The sequence below is a fragment of the Mustela nigripes genome, chromosome 6, assembly GCF_022355385.1.
Source record: "Mustela nigripes isolate SB6536 chromosome 6, MUSNIG.SB6536, whole genome shotgun sequence".
Taxonomy (NCBI): Eukaryota; Metazoa; Chordata; class Mammalia; order Carnivora; family Mustelidae; genus Mustela; species Mustela nigripes.
Window position 1 is genome coordinate 65,460,094 of NC_081562.1, and position 15,285 is coordinate 65,475,378.

Genomic DNA, 15,285 nt, shown 5'->3' on the forward strand with positions numbered 1-15,285 from the left:
TCTTTTTGTCTTTTTTTTTTTTTTTTTTTTTTTTTTTCTCCTTAAGCTGGGCAAGGGGAAAGGGAACTAGAAAGGCGCCCCTCTCTGGTCTGAGAAAGAAACTCTCCCACACCTTGAGAGAGAAAGAGAGGAGGAAAGTGGGGGGTGGGGTGCGGGAAGAGAGAGGCAGAAAGTCTAAGGTTCTGGTCTGAATGCTTGGAGGACACACTTTCCCCCCACCCACCCTAACAGAAAATACAGCCTCAAAATCCGAGTTCGCTGAGCTTGTGGGCACCACACACCCCGTGGGAGGGATGCTCTTGTATCTGCTCCAGTCTGCGGAGGCGCCCTGCAATGACCGGCCAGCGCAACGTCCTTTTTAAAATCCGGGGGGGTGGAGGAGGGGTGGAGTGGGGGACAGGCTCTACTCAGACCCAGGGTTTGGAGGGCAGACCAGAGGCGCTGTCCGGCCCCGGGGTGGGAGTGGGCAGGTGGCGAGAAGACTAGAAAGGACCAGAGATGCGCGCTGCAGAAACAGCAGCGCTTCGACAGATTAAAAAGAAAAGGAAAAAATAATAATAAGACGTTTTGCTTCTTAGCCTGGTAGCGCTTTTGCAGATTTGGTTTGGTCATTGTTAATATTTAAACGGAAAAACTGGATCCGTCGTGAGGGAAGACTTGTAGAGGGGCGGACAGGCGGGGGGTGCAGCTGTCCTAGTCCTCAGCTCGGGAAGTGCTGAATGTGGGCCAACGCCCAACCCATTTCCTAGAACAAGGTGGAAGATAAATTCCCAAATAAATACGGTGTGTTAAGATAAAACAAAATGGATATTGCCCTAGAAGCTGTCTTCACGGTCCTCATTATAACAACTGACATACAGATAAATAAAATTTAATTCATGAAGGATGGAGATAATGAAATGAGCTTTTTTTTTTTTTTCTTTTGCATTAAGAAGAATTCATACCCATCTTGGATTCTCTTCTATGGGGCTTTCTTTGGTTAAATATAACAAGCAAAGTGTAGCCTAAAGGCACTGTGGCTAGTTTCCTCTGGTGACTGTCCAGAAGCAAGAGAAGGAGAGAAAAAGTTAGGACCAAGTAAATACACTTTTTTGGTTACCCCTTCCCCCACTGAAGAATAAATCGTAATATATTCTCAAAATGTGTGTGACAGTACTTGAAATGATACTGTCAAATGTTGGTTAGACTATGTTGTAATCCCTCATCACATTGGATAGAAGGTAAATTTTTACAACTCTTTGGAAAGCAATTTAGCAACACATTTCCAAGGCATAAAATGTTCAGTCACTCAAAAATGTTTATTGTTCTGAACCTTTTGATGAAGAATTCCCATTTTTTAGAATATATCCAAAGGAAATAATCCAAAAAAAGGAAATGCCTTATGGACAAAGTTACAGGTTTATTATAAATTATTTATAAGGTAGAAAATAAACACCCTTTCAATGGAATGTTGGCAACTAAAATGCAACACTATTGTAGATTACAAAATTGTAATTGGATTATCACCATTTAAATGACATTTACGTATAGATAATGTATTGGTCCGCTAGTGCTGTAATATTGAATGAAGTACACAGACTGAGTGGCTGAAACAACAGAAATTTATTGTCTTATAGTTCTGGAGGCTAGAAGTCTAAGAACAAGTGTCTGCAGGATTCTTCCTTCTGCGGGCTGTGAGAAGAATGTTTCAGGCCTCCCACCTAGCTTCTGGCGGTATGCTGGTAATTTTTGGCTTTTCTTGGCTTATAGAAATATAATCTTTGCCTTCATGTTCACACAGTGTTCTCCCTGATGCCCAAATTTCCCCTTTTCATAAGGACAGCAGTCATTCTGGATTAGGGCTCCTCCTAATGACCTCGTCTGAGCTTAATTTATTACATCTGCAACAACCTATTCCCAAATAAGGTCACTCTGAGGTAACAAGGGTCAGGACTTCAATATATAACAGGGGAGGTGGGTGGAGAAGGGCAGGATTCAACCCAAAACAGGTAAAAATAAAAAGAGACAGTGTAATAGATTGAATGGTGACTCTTAAAAGGTATGTATGTCCCTGGAGCCCATGAATGTTACGACATTTGGAAGAAAGGGTCTCTACATATGTAATTAAGTTAAAGATCTTGAGAGTAATTCATCCTGATTATCCATCCAGGTGGGCCCTAAACCCAATGTTAAGTGCCTTTATAAAAGAAAGACAGGGACGCCAGGGTGGCTCAGTTGGTTAAGCAGCTGCCTTCGGCTCGGGTCATGATCCCAGGGTCATGGGATCGAGTCCCGCATTGGGCTCTCTGCTCAGCAAGGAGCCTGCTTCCCTCTCTCTTTCTCTGCCTGCCTCTCTGTCTACTTGTGATCTCTGCCTGTCAAATAAACAAATAAAATCTTTTTTTTTTTTTTAAAAAGGCATGAATTTTAAATCATCATCTTGGGATAATGGGAACCTGAGAAGTGGTAGATGGGACAAGGAGAGGTAAAGATGAGTGGTGTTTACCAGGCTTTGAATCCTGCTCAAAGAAAACCCTTAGTCAGATAGAATCTAGGCAAAACTTTGGACCCAGCTTATTGTACAGTAACTGATAACATCAAAAGAATAGGTTCAATAGTAATACAAGTTTTGCTTTGCTCGTTGCTGTGGTCACAGGCAGTGCAGTTTTCTTCCATGATGGTTTAATGTAGGTTTGGGTGGAAGAAGACCGCTGGGCTCATTCTCATACATATTGGATGGTACATATTGTGGTTCCTTCCATAGCACCAACTCTGCTTACGCCCACTCCTGATACCCTCCTAGAATATGTCAGCCTTTGAAAATAGGCATGAGGAGGAAGGATAAACAGGCTGGTCCCCCACCAGTGTGTCTTATTAAAGGTTGAGACAGGCTATGGAGAATATATTCTGATCTGGGCCTGAATTTCTCAGGCCTAGAATTCCAGTTGATAAGTAGACATCAATATAAATCATCACCTTTTGTCCTCCTGTCTTTAGACCAGATGGGCTATTAAATGTGTAGCCACACAATTTTCTACTCTTTCCCCTTTACTATCTTTTCTGAGCAGGAAAATGGAAGCCAAATTTTCAGTTGTTTGCTTAATGATTACTGTTTCATGCTTTTATGAATTTCAAATACTTAAAGACACATTTTATTTTGAGAATTTTCTTCACCTTCACACTTCTTTTGCATTATTCCAGCCACCTAACTGTAGTGTTTGGCACGTCTAAGTCAAAAGGAATCTTGTTTCTATCTACATTCCCCCCATATAAGTATTGCCAAATATTGCTTTTCTTTAGAAGAAAAATTGGCTCTACAAAGTAAAAAAAAATTACTTGGATTTCATGAAATATTACATATGAGTCATTTTGGGGTAACATTGTGCCCTGATTCACCTTCAAAGTTCGAGTTAATCAGTCAGTTGTCTTTACGTTCAGGTGCTAGATAGTGTGCAAGGCAATGCCCAGGTTCTCTTTTTGAAAACTGCCCCTGAAACAAAAGGTGATCCTTTGTTAACATTCATTCATTCATGACTACTCATGGATCATTTTCTAGGGATCAGATACTGTCTTAGTTTCAAAACTGGGGCAAAAGAATTAAAATCTCTGCCCCCTTGTAAGTTAATGATGGTAGAAGACAAATTTAACAAACTCTGAAGTAAATCTCCATTTACAAATTTTGTTAAGTACTATGAAAGAACAGAGGAGAACTCTATGAGAGAGAATAACAGAGGAGACCTGGTTTAAATATGGAGGTTCAACCAACTCTGTCAAGTGACATTTAGGTTGATACTTAAGGAAAGAGAAAGAGTAATAGGGAAAGTTCTAGGCAAGAGAACACGTAAAGATTTCAGGAGGGGAGTGTATTCAGCCTGTGGGTCTGTGGTTTGAGATGAATCTGGAGAATGGATAGGCATCAAAAGACAGAAAGCCCAGGAGGTCCTGGTAGGATATTTACACTTGATGGGAAGTACAACAGTGCCAATGTAAGGGTTTTAAGCAGGATTTTAAGACCCTGACTTTGTGGTTGGAACTGACTTATCCGAGGGTGATCCCCTGACCTTAGCTAGACCAATCAGATTTTTCTTTCCAGGAATTTGAAATTCCTGGAAATAGATTTTGCAAGTTTCTGGAAGCTTACTAATTCCGGACAGCATTCGAGAAATTCCACGAATTTCTGCTATTCGGTCCCAGAGTTTCCTAAGTTCCTGTCCTTCGTAAGGACTGTTTATTCTTTCCTGGATTGCAGGAAATGTCACAGTACTCCCATAAAGTTATTTATTATTATTATTTTGCTCAAGTTAGGTAGATTTCATTTATTTTAATTTAAAAAACCCCTTAACTAATGTAATTTATCAGGTGATAACTTTCTGCAGTAGATATGTTTTGTTGTTTCTAGGTGGCTTAACCAAAGAACAAATATCAAAGAAAGATGAGTTAAGAGGATCATAATTTTGATATTTCCAGTCACCATTTTTACTTTGTTGAACAAAGAAGTTTGAATCTGTTTCGTTGAGTATACTAGGTAAAGAAGTTTTTCAATAAATATTAGATCCTTAAAAAGCAAGGATACCTCTCAACTAAATCTGCAAAGTTAAATAAAAAGGTTAAAAATTAGATAACTTTTCCTCCTTTTGTTGCTTCAGTTAAGTATTTGGTTATAATGGAACAGTGGCATTAGTAAAGCCCTAAGTGTTTTTAAACAAGAAGGCAGATGTCCCACATGATTCTCTGTTAAACCTTAAATCAACAGGCTCCAAATTGGTTCGAATTGAATCACGTTCAAAAGCAACATTAAATCCTTGCTCTGGAGCAGTTCTGTGCCCTCATTCTTGGAAGACTCTAAGAGTCCAGCAGGAAGAAAAAAATGTCACAAATCGAGCATTTACCAGGGTTAAGCAGAGCAAATACTCCCTGGAAGGTTCTTAGAAGACAAAGACCTAAAATCAGTAGATAAATATGAAATTCAAAACAAAACACCACGCTATTTCAATTATTTCATTGTTAATGTAGAATTTATCATTTACAAAAATGTGGGCCAAAACAGTTTTAAAAATATAATATAATCTTCTGGATGCAATATTACAAAAGAAGTCAATAGTTCCAACTTGTCTCTTTCTCTTTTTCTCTTGCTTGCTTTTTTTTTTTTTTTTTTTTAATTTGACAGGGAGAGCCAAAGGGCACAAGCAGGGGGAGGCAGTAGAGGGAGAAGGAGAAGCGGGCTCCCGCGACAAACAGGGAGTCCTGGCTCAGCCTACGACCCTGGGATCATGACCTGAGCCAAAGACAGACACTCAGATACCATCTGAGCCACCCAGGCCCCTCATAACTTGCTTGCTTTTGTTTTTGCTCTCACTTTCTTTTCTCACCTGTAAAAATGGGGATGACAATATTAACTCAATAAGCTCCCCATGAAAATTTAAATAGGGAAAATACGTATGTAATTACAAACAGCATAGTACATAAACTCTAGTAGCTTCTCAATGGAAATTGCCTTTTTTTCCCTCTGGCCAAGTAAAAACTGTATCAAATTAGGGGTACCTGCATGACACAGTTGGTTAAATGTGCAACTCTTGGTTGCAGCTCAGGTCCTGATCTCATGGTGGTGAGATGGAAAGCTCAGAACAGTCTGTTTCAGACTTTCTTTCCTTCTCCCTTTACCCCTCCCCCATCCCAAGCACTCACTCTCTCTCTCTCTCTCTCTCTCCCTCCCTAAAATAAATAAATAAATCTTAAAAAAAAAAAAGTACCAGATGAATTGCATATATATTAATTAGAAGAATAAATTTAGAACCAGAAATTGCATAGCATATAGAAAAATATCAAAGCAGATGCTTATTATCAAATATAAAACTAGACTATGGAACTAAAAGACATGACAAATATATAGCAATTAATTTTATTAATAGTTGTTTCTTTGCTTCGGAATATATTCTTTCACTGCTGATCGGTGTCTCTTTTAGGGACAATGTCAGACCAGAACGGTAGTTTTCTCCCAACGCGAAACCTGGAGAACAAAAGGTCCAGTGTCGGCACAACTTGCTATTTTCTCAGGTTCTCCAAACCAAGAATGTGCCTGAGTACCGTCGTTAAATAAACCAAATTGAGAAAGCTTAACCACAAGTTCCATAGAGAAGTGTCCTAATCTTGGTGTGCATTTAGCAATTGGTTAACCTTGTTAGATGTGTGTCAGAAACAACACAGAGTCTAAAACCCTTCTGGAGGGAGAAATGGGCTGATTCAAGTCATTTTCTTTGTTTGTTTTTTTTTCTTTTTTAAAAATTTTATTTATTGGGCACCTGGGTGGCTCAGTGGGCTAAGCCGCTGCCTTTGGCTCAGGTCATGGTCCCGGGAATCGAGTCCCGCATCGGGCTCTCTGCTGAGCAGAGAGCCTGCTTCCTCCTCTCTCTCTGCCTCCTCTCTGCCTACTTGTGATTTCTCTCTGTCAAATAAATAAATAAAAAATCTTTAAAAAAATTTTTATTTATTTATTTGACAGAGAGAGATAGAGTGAGATAGAGAACACAGGCAGGGGCAGAGGGAGAAGCAGGCTTCCCTAGTGAGCAGGGAGCCTGATGCAGGGCTTCATTCCAGGACCCTGGGATCATGACCTGAGCTGAAAGCAGACACTTAATGACTGAGCCATCCAGGTGCCCCAAAGTCATTTTCTTTTAAAGTGAACAGTTAATTTTTTAACAGCCAGTTGCATAATGTTTACTGTGTTACTAGCTCTAAAGACATCACACATTTAACATATTTAGTCTTCATAACAACCTATGCAGGGCGCCTGGCTGGCTCAGTGGGTTGGGGCCTCTGCCTTTGGCTCAGGCCATGATCCCAGGGTCCTGGGATTAAGTCCCACACCAGGCTCTCTGCTTGGCAGGGAGTCTGCTTCCCTTCCTCTCTCTCTGCCTGCCTCTCTGCCTACTTGTGGTCTCTGTCTGTCAAATAAATAAATAAAATCTTAAAAAAAAATACATTAAAAAAAAACCCATGCAGATGGTACTACGTTTGTCCCCATTTTCAAGATTAGAAAAATGAGGCACAGAGAAGCAACTTGCCCAAATCACTGTTAAGTGAATTTTGTTGGTGCTTCTTCTTACGTTCCCCATTATCAGTCTTCATGGTCTGATTCGTTGTGACTAATGACTCAGGTTTTTTCCCCTGTCATTTGGCTCTGTGCTAACATTCTTGGCTGTGGGCTTCTGGTTTCTGACACAAGCTTTCCCTCAGACTTTGGTTCTCTGGCTTCCCCAGTGCATTCGTCCTTAGGTTACCTATAGTAACGTAAGGTTGCATGGAATGAACTGCCCCTGTTCTATAAAACGCTGGGGACTTCTGAGGGTCACCAAAAAGTGAGAAGCATCAACTTTAGCTGCTATGGATTTCGGCTGAATCCTAGGGCTTCTGGAACCAGATGGCGCATATAGCAGATAGCAAGGAGAACACAAGCAACAGCTCATTGCTGAACAAGATACAACAGCTCCCCAACTACTCCAGTCATTTTACTGTTCCCTCAGAACAGGCAACTTTTAACCTTGCTGCTTTTTCTGAATACAGTTTACTTCTAGTAATGGGACTGAGGACATTTTGTCACATTCTTATATAAAAGGACCTCAAGAGTGGAATTTGGTACCAAAACACCAGTATCCGCTGCTGCTTTTGACTGGGGCACCAACTCCTGGTAACCTTGACTTTGGTTATGACTAAGTCACATTAGCGAAGGCTTTGCGACAGCCCCAACAAAAGATTCACCTACTGCAACTTTTCTCCAAAGGGAGCTCCGGGCATGGAAGTTAGTCAGAGGGGAACAGCCTCCCCTGCCATGCAGATTTCCAGAGCTTCATCTTGATCTCATTGCCTGCCTGGTGCCTTAGGCAAAGGTCTAAGTTTGGTGCTGGCCATATGGTCTCTACTGTTCTAATGGATTTTTGGATTCTCTCCATAGGATTGTAACAATCCTCTGATGATACTACTAGCCACACTTCTTGTTTCAGGTATTAAAGTGTTTTCTGTTCACACCAAACTCACCATGATCTTTCCCCAGACCTGATTTTTCTTCTATATGACCTATCATGGTCAACAGGGTCACCATCCTTCTAGTAGAGAAGGGAGAGACATTTTTAGATGAATTATTTTCAATACTCATTCAGCTTTCCCCCATCTTATAAATGACATCAATTCAGCCCCTACTTTCTCTGTTTCCGTTGTGTTCTCCTTAATCCTTAATCTGCCCCAAGCACGGCTGAGCTCTGTTTCTGCCAGCTTCCATTAAATAAGATCCAACGATGGTACTGATGCACAATTACATTTTATTCTTATGTGTGAATATTGTGGTGCAAAATAGGTACTAGTAAGAGAATCTAACATGTTAAAGTTTCAAACAGGTCAGGCAATTTCACCATGTTGGGAAGCAGTCCATGATCCTATTGTGGGGGCCATGATTACTCAGATATTTTGATTTAAACCATCCCTCCTGCTCTCCCCTTTCTTTTGCTTCTAAGGTAGGGCCTGCTGTCATCCTGTTGTTAGCTTGTGTGAGTTCAGATCGCCATTTCCCACTTCCCATGTCTTCGTTCTACCTGCTGTCCACATGTTCTGTCCTCTCTCCTACCCTCAGTTTTCGGTTTCCTACCTCTTTTCCCCCTGTTTGGTAATCTGCTTTTCCTCTCCTATGGCTCCTTCTCTATACATCTCTATACATCTATACATCTCCTATGGCCTGCTGGGTCCAGTCTCTTTTTCTCTCTCTCCCTCATCCTCCCTTCCCCTTTTTAAAAAAATTCTGTACTTCATCTGTTCTTTTTCTATTCCCCAACCTCCAATTTCTTTGTAGGCCTCCAATTGGCCTAACTGAATCTAAATCACTTAGGGCTTTAGAATACCTTCTTCATAGTATGCATCTTTATTTTCAGAGTAGCACAAATGGGTTTTTGTCACTTTCAAAAATAATGAAGACTGTTCCTCACACATTTAAGATTCAACCTAGACATACATCCCTAGCTTCCTTGTATAATCATCTTTTTATGAAAATGAGCTTTTTAGTTGCATATAAACTCTTATTTGTTATTGACAGGTTTGGTTTGGTTTCCTACAGTCCATGCTTTTATGCCGTTTGTGTTGTGGACATAAATCTAGGGGAAATGTTCAGCTTCAAAAAATAGTAAAGTTCGGGGATCAAAAATAATTGCTAACCCTTAAATAACACTTAGTGTGCGGCGCATTATCATATGTGCTTTTCATGTATTTGTTATTTAATTTATGCAACAACCCCAGGAAATAAGTCCTATCATTATCCCCACTTTACAGTTGAAATAACTGAAAAAATTAATTGGGGTGAATTATAGTTAGGATAGAAAACCCCAAACTGATGGTAGTGGAGGATGATAGTAGTGTCTTCAATAGCCTGAAATGTTGCATGGTGTGTGTGTGTTAGTTTGTGTAAACGTGAGAAAAACTGCATTTCTACATTTATGGTTTTGTCACAGTTATCGTCTTTGAAAATGACCTAACAACTCTTATTTCACAAACAAGAGAAGAGAGGGATTAATAAAAAAATCTGTTGAAAAGATCTTTTCAGCTCTTAAATATCTTTTCCACTGGTGTTTGAACAGGACATTTCTCATTTGAGACTTTATTGTGAAAACAAACAAACAAACAAACAAAAAACCCCGAAAATGCTGACTCAGCAGCCGGGCCTTCTGTTCCTGTGGGGTCATCGCTATGAGGTCAGGGAGTACCTGGGTTCCAGACTATATCTTGAGGGCAGCAGTTACTGTGGTCTTTATTTCTCCTTCTCACTCTATTGTTTCCATTCTCTGACTTATTTTCCCATCTCTAGAGGGTTGATTTTTTTCCCTCCTGACTGATAAAAAGGAAGAGTAAACATTCCAGTTCTACAAATTCTCTTTATTCAGTACAAATCAGGAGCTATTCATGCCTTCAAGTTGAGGAGATTATTTTGCAAGTCCCTTGACAACAAGCCTTTCAATCTGTTTTAGAGCAGTATTATAAACGTAGGGACTCAATTTTTCTTATTGAAGGAATGAATTGAAATTAAAGTCATCTGGGTTAATATCAATACCAAGATGTGACATCAATAGCTCCAAAGAACTTAAAATAGCAGGATTTTGCCTTGAAAGATTGTTTTCTTGGCCTTTATTTTTAAGTTATCAAGACTGTTCTATTATGGGCTGTTCTTCTCTTTGGAAAAATTGACACACTGAAGCAAGTGACTTATTAAGACCAAGAAGTAAATGAGCAGTGTTAGGTTTGCACAAAAGGAGAAAGCGTCATTAGATCACACTTCATTCTAAAAAGAACTGAAGAGAAAAGTAACTCCGTAGCTCACAAAATGTGGCTGGCTTTTGTGTGTGTGTAGTTTTTTTTTTTTTTTTTTTTTTTAACCTGACAGCTTTGGACTGAAACAGGAAGCCCGTTGCCTTAAGATTAAAGCCTTGGCAGTTATGTGCAAGGCCGTGATGTAAAATAAAACATGGGTATTTTCAGTTAAAAATTTTCTGAAGAAGGCATGGTGCAATTGAGGAGTTTCAGTAACACTGACTCCGTGCCAGGGTCTGTGTGTTTCCCAGCCCTTGATCTCTCTTGAAACCAGAACGCTCCGCCTTAATACACATCAAGCGCCTCTTTTTAAGGATCGGTCCCACCTATAGCAAACAGCTCCGGACCCAGTAACACAAAGGAGGCTCCGTGAGCTCCTAGGAGGTTGCAGACCTCAGTCTTGGCTCAGGGCAGTTGGGGTGCCCCCAATCTTCCCTCTTAAAGCAATGACTTGGGTTGAACCTGGTTCAAGGACCAGGCAGATCACTGGGTCGCTTTCCCACCTGCCAGTTTCAGTCTCATTCCCTCACTATCCAAGGTTTTGATGGGATTCAAAGTGAATGCGCCCTAGCCTGCCCTCAGAGAACCTGTAGGATGACCCCTGTAGGAAGTCTATACCACGGCAGCGACATCAACACAATTCTAGGGGACAGTCTGCTAGTGCAGAAGAGGGCGCATCGCCCAGTAGAGTGTGGAGTTCAGAGGGGTGTGTGCTGCGGAAAGAGTTCTTGGTGATGATGAAATTTGGAACTTTTGGGGTGTGTCAGCGAATGGCTAAGAGAATTCTTGAGACTTTTTGGTGGTTTTCTTAGAGCGTGAGGACAGGGTAGCAGAAAGAGCTGTACTGGGGGTTGTGACGAGTGGCTGATTAAACTTCTTCATTCGTGGGGTTGGGGATGGCATTTCAGTCTCTAAGGGATTTGGAAACAAGGTTTTCAGGACCTTGAGGGGTTAGCTGATGTTAAGATAAGGTTACCTTTAGTCTTTAATAAAACATAAAGTCACTAAGGCGGCCACAGCTTCCTTGAGGAAGGTCATGCTCTGCATGTCTCAGACATCTATCATTGGGCTGCCGACTCTGGGGAGATTTAATTTAAGCAGCATCTTTCTTTGCCTTTGTTTCCCTCATGAGCCGGAAACAGGCAGTGTATCTCTGATGGAAGGAGGCCTCGCATGGGAGAACCCCCCATGCAGGAAAAATAGCTGTGTGTCTCAGAAACGGTATTAGAGGCAAGGGAACATGTGTGTGAGAAACAAAGCATTCCATGCAGTCGTGTGTCACTGTGGGAAGGGAACGCTGAGGGATAGGAAGCCTGGATCAGCTCACATGGAGGCTCTCGGCTGCTGGGACACTAGATCTCATTCTATGGGGGATGCCGAAGCTTTGAAGGGTTTATGGGATAGATTTGAGAGGAGCAAGCCTGAAAGCAAGAGACCAGTTAGAGATCTGGAGACATCTGGAGGTACTGGAAAGAATCCCTCAGTTTTAATTTTGTGCCACTCAGGAGGAGATACTGCACTGAGGTGGTAAAGAGCACCGGCTCTGGAACCAGAGGGTCTGCAAGTGAATTCTGGGCCACCACTGTGGGACCCCAGGGAAGTTATTAATCTCCAACCTTCATTTCTTCATATGTAACATGGGCATGAAAATAAAGATCTTTTAGCAGTTCCTATGAAAATTAAGCAAGAAAATCAATGCACATCAGGCATAGCACGATGCCTGATAAAATACAGTCGTCTATAAATCTTAGCAAGGATCATCACATAGTGAGGAGAAAAATGAAAAACGGGTGACATAATGAGGAATAGTAATGATGTTTGCAGATAATCTAACCACTCTTCCAACTAAAACCATAAATATTGGCTTTATTCCAGCAAATATACAGAAAGCAAAGCAAAGCAAAGCAAAACAAAACAAAACAAAACAGCAAACCCTCCCTCAGAATGGAAAAAGTAAAGGGAAGTTAGGTGTTTTCTACAAAGGACACAATTCTGGCCTTATTGTCACGCATCCTAGTTTTCAAGAGGCAAAGCTGTAGAGTTGGCATGAGCTTGTGTTAAGTTAGATATAGAAAAAGTCAAAGAATGGCATCAGTATTTCTGCCATGTGTTCACTGATGATGAGAAACTTTTGATACCTTTAGTAACCTCTGATTCTATCAACATTTGAAAGGCTTCTCTGCCAAGAGATGTTGAATAAAATCTCCATTATTTCTGGCTGGCTTCGTCACATCCCACAGTATCCTTCCTTGTCTGTCTGATGACAATGAAGAGAAGTACAGATGTGAGTAGTTCATTTTATTCTACCTATTTTTTTACATATTTAATATTTCTGTTTTTAAATCTTTTTATGTATTTATATTTTGTAATTTTATTTATTTTTCTGCATTTAAAAATAGAACTACTTCCAAATGTTTCAAAATATAAAAAGCATTATTGAGAGTTTAAAATGATATCCAAAGAAAGTAATGACACATCTTTCCACAAAGCCTAACTTCATACTCTTCTATGTCTGTCCTGGGTACAACACTATCAAATGATCCTGTCCTCAGAAACTTCCTCTCGGTGGGTTTCCCTCCACTTGCTCTGCTTTCATGTGCTTTTGCTCCAACCCGGTCTGTCCTAGCCTTGAAAATGGTACCTGGACAAACACAGACTCCTTGGTAGAGTCAATCGTTCAGTTGTGCTAAAGATGACTAGAGTATAGGTCAAGTTTTGCCAGGAAGCATATCATCATTATTATAAAGATAATAGTTCTCTCTAATTCTATCACTCCTCAGCACTCTATTTTTAACTCACACCATTAACAGAAGGAAACTAGAAAACCATTGCAAGCAAAAATACTCATTTTTCACAGATTCATGGACTGAAACTATCTAAATCCATAAAAGAAAGTAGAGAATAATTAGCTGGAAAAGCCAGGCCAGAACACCACCGCCCCCGCCCCCCGCCTCCGCCGGGAGTTTTCAGCTATTAGGACAAATGTAGTAGGAAATAGTACTTTAAAAACTGAAGGGTTAAACACAAACCTATCAAACTCTTAGAAGGCAATATAGAAAGTCTAGGTGACTTTTGGTTTGGTCATGATTTTCTAGATTCAACACCGAAAACACAATCTCTGAAAGAAAAAAGTTGATAAACTGGACTTCATTAAAATGAAGAGATTCTGCTCTGCAAAAGGCACTATTGAAAGAATGAAAAGACACGCCACAGTCTTGGGAAAACACTTCTGCAAAAGATCTAATAATGGACCATTATGCAAATATATATTAAGAACTCTTAAAAGGCAACAATACAGAAATAAACAATGTAATCAAAAAGTGAGCCAAAGAACTGCACCTCACCAAAGATGAAATACAGATGTTAAATAGTATGTGAAAAGATGCTCAACACCCCATGTCATCAGGGAATTTCAGAGTAAAATAATGAGACACCACTCCACACCTATTGGAATGGCCAAAATCCAAAACACTGATAACGACAAATGCTGGTGAGGATATTCCTGAGTTGACGACGGTGAGTCAGAAGCACTAGGACTTTCTCTTCTATCACTTCTGTCTCTGGATAAAAGATTTGTGAGTATATATATATATATATATATATATATATATATATATATACTCTACTTCTCCACCAGAAAAGATAAATTAAGGGGAGGAAAGCAGGATACAAGAGAATTCAGGCATCAGATTGAACTAATGCTGGGCAAGCAAAGGGAAATATAAAGCTAAGAACTAGAGGAAACCACACATCGTTCATTTGTTCATTATGTCTTTTCATTTAAAAACAAAAATATATGTAGGAGGAGTTATACCAGGTTGTGACATGGACTGCAATGGATGTATTTGCAAATCTTGTAATGATTCACAGTGTGAGCTTTGAAGTAAGATCCTGATTCATTTCTTCACTCTGCTGTTTACTACCTACTGATCCCAAGCAAATTGCTTAACATCCTTTAAGCTCCAATTTCTTTGCCTGGAAAAAGTCCACAGTGATATTTCCTAAGAGGATTATTGTAAGGAGAAAATGTGCTATTTCTTTTTCCCTCCAGCTTTATTGAGATATAATTCACAAATAAAATTGTTATATATTTAAAGCATACAGTGTGGTGATTTAATACACATGCACTGTGAAAGGATTTCCACCGAGTTAACATACATCATCACCTCACATATTTACCCTATTTTTGAGAATATTTAAGTTCTATTTGTTCAGTAAATTTCAATTACACAATACGGTACTTTAAACTATAGTCGCCATGTTATACATTAGATCCTCACACCATTTTCATCTGTAACCGGACATCTGTACCCTTTACCAGCCTCTCTGTTTCCCCATGCCCACAAACCCTTGACAACCACCATTATCCTCTGCTTCTTTAGTTTGACTATTTTTTAGATTCCACATAAATGTGATGCCATACAATACTTGTCTTTCTGTGTGACTTATTTCACTTAGCAAAATGCCTTCCAGGTTTCTCTATGTTGTTCTCAAAAGCAGGATTTCCTTCTGTTTTAAGGCTAAGTAATATTTCATTACGTACCTACACCACATTTTCTTTATCCTTTTCTCTGTCAATGGGCACAGGTTGGTTCCAGATTCAGCTACCATAAATAATGCTGCGATGAACATGGGAGTGCAAATATATCTTTGAGATAATGACTTTGTGTCTTTCAGATAGATAGCCAGAAGTGAAATTGTCATATGGAAGTTCTATTTTTAACTTCTTTGCATGTGAATTTCAATTTCCTAGCACTATTGAGGAGGTTATTATTTTCCCTGTTATATATTCTTGGTTTTTATGCAGAAAATTTAGTGTTCATGTATGCATGGGTTTATTTCTGGGCTCAATTCTATTCCATTGATCTATGTGTCATTATGCTAATACCATACTGTTTTGATTACTATGGCTTTATGATATATTAATCAGGATGTGTGATACCTTTGTTCTTCTTAAGATTGTTT